Consider the following 2,290-nt stretch of genomic DNA (forward strand, 5'->3'; position numbering starts at 1 on the left):
TTTAATCTATAACACGCAGTAACGCAGGCCTGAAAACTTAGTGGGGTTATCTCAATGGAGAACAAAAACGCCTGAACAAAACCACCTCAACACAGCACTTCCATGACTATGGAAGCTCCGTGCGGGACACATCAGTCAGGTGATGCCCTCTGCCCACTGTAAGAAACACACAAGCAGCATCCAAGTCATCAATCACGCAATTTATACCTTAGTCGCTGATTTATCAGAGTAGTACAGTGACAGTACAGCCCTGCCAGGTACACATATCCATAGTACAAGCAGAACGCTGCCGCCGCTAACTCAAACCTAAAGGACAGTAGCGACAGACTGCTAAACTAACGCTGGTCCCGGGGCTATGGCCAGACACCCTCGTGGAAGAACAGCCAAGCACGCTGAGAACCGAGCCCTCCAAACATCACATCGTTTGCAAATGCTCCGCGGCTCTTCTCAAAGCCGGGACAGCCCATTGACGTGCTTACAGGTAACCACGTTCCACAGCGCAGACAACCGAGCCGGACACTCTCCGTGCATTGCGGCCGTGCCGCTCCCGTTCCCCACCGGCGGCTCTTAGAGGGCAGCTCCAGCCCTCACCCCTCGGCCTCCCCGCCGCCCAGCCCCGGAGACGCAGACATCCGCCGGGAGCCTCTCCCGCCCGGCGGCGGAGTGGCGGCGACAGGAGGGCGGTAGCCCCACAAACACACGGACACGCGGAGCGACCACCCGACCGAGCGACCGACCTGCGTCCCGCCGCCGCCCCATGCCGCTCAGCCGGCACCGACCCGCCGCCGTGCCCCGCCGCCTTCCCCCGGCGGCGGCCGCAGTCGCCGCGGCTTTCCGCTTCCTGTGCCCGGCACCGCCCCGTCCCTCCCCCGGCTCCAGCCGCGCGGCCCGGCCCAGCCGCAGGCACCCCGTGCCTCACAGCAGCACCTTGCTGTGCTGGCGTGTTGCTCCTCTCTCTAGGACACCCATTTAAATATAGTGAACTCATACAGTGAACTCACAGGTGAGAATCATAGAACAGCCTGGATCACAATGATCATCTCGTTTCAACCCCCTGCTGTGTGCAGGGTCACCAACCAGCAGACAAGGCTGCCAAGAGCCACATCCAGCCCGGCCTTGAATGCCTGCAGGGATGGGGCATCCACAGCCTCCTTGGGCAACCTGTCCCAGTGCGTCACCACCCTCTGAGTGAAAAACTTCCTCCTCATATCCAACCTAAACTGCCTCTGTGAGAATGCACAGAAGAAAGCCAGACCTCCTAGATTCCAGTCCTGGAGCTTGAATGACTCAAGAACAACACAGTCAGTGAAGGGGACAAATGCAGAAAGCACTGGAGTTACTGCTGTCAGATAGTTCTCACAGCACATTACTGTGTGCTCCAGCCCATGACAGAGCTGAAAGAGACTACTACCAAGCAATCGTGTCCATCTTGTGTTCTGTATCAACTTGTGCCCAAACCTGAGTTTGCTTCTCCCCCCCTCCACTGATCATCAGATTCACTTGCTTTTAAACAACCCAGACTATTTATCATTACATTTTTCTACTGGTCATTTCCATGTGCCAGATACGCCTTGTTTGGAGACACAAACATTAGATATTTTTTGTTAAGATACCAAGGCTGAAACTGCTGTAGATTTTCCTGTCACCTTGGAAACTAGGCTTTGTTTTTCCCAAATCCAAACCCCATCTTCCCCAGCACACGGTGGGGTATTCAGTAACAAGTCATAGATCTGCACCTGCCTGTAAAGCTTGACTTGTTTCTGCAGTTTCTCACTGCTTACTGAGTAGGACGTTCAAGTTAGAGGCCACAGAGCTGCCTCACCTAAACTAGGACTTGTGTGCACAATGCTTTGAGAGAATAAGAGGCAGCAACTCATCTCGAGTAAGAAACATAAGCCCAAGCTGAGCTACACTAAGAACAAACATTGAGTTACTGATTGATTTACTGCTCACTCTTAAATGGCATCAGCTTGGCTCTCCAGCATGGGATGAAGAAAACTAGATGCTCCTTCATAGGTGCTCTGGGATGATACTGCTTGTATAGCCCATTCAAACAGCAGGCGACCTCACTCTGTGCCACTGAGCTCCATCTACCAGCATCCATCTGGAGCCTGAGTAAATGTGCAACAACAGATATGCACAAGGAGCCATGGTTCAGCTTTTATGCTGCAGAAAATCTTGTTTAGAGGGGGAAGAGGAAGGCCAGAGGGACACGAGTACAAAGAAACACCTTCCTTCCTTTTTGGGGTGGTTGCTGTTTAGAAAGGGAAAATGCGTAGCACTGCACAGC

At 53.4% G+C, this 2,290-nt stretch overlaps 1 protein-coding gene across 5 annotated transcripts in view; it reads right to left on the reverse strand.

The window, feature by feature from the left end:
- VANGL1 (VANGL planar cell polarity protein 1) overlaps positions 1-860 on the reverse strand; it is a 37,138-nt gene extending 36,278 nt beyond the window's left edge. For all 5 annotated transcript variants that reach the window (XM_085525019.1, XM_015875114.2, XM_015875104.2 and 2 more), the window contains exon 1: positions 738-860. The gene's annotated coding sequence lies outside the window, so the exon portion shown is untranslated. The remainder of the gene's footprint in view (positions 1-737) is intronic.
- Between the last annotated feature and the right edge of the window lie 1,430 nt (positions 861-2,290).

The sequence above is a fragment of the Coturnix japonica genome, chromosome 1 (genome assembly GCF_054131305.1).
Source record: "Coturnix japonica strain WE chromosome 1, WE-NBRP24, whole genome shotgun sequence".
NCBI lineage: Eukaryota > Metazoa > Chordata > Aves > Galliformes > Phasianidae > Coturnix > Coturnix japonica.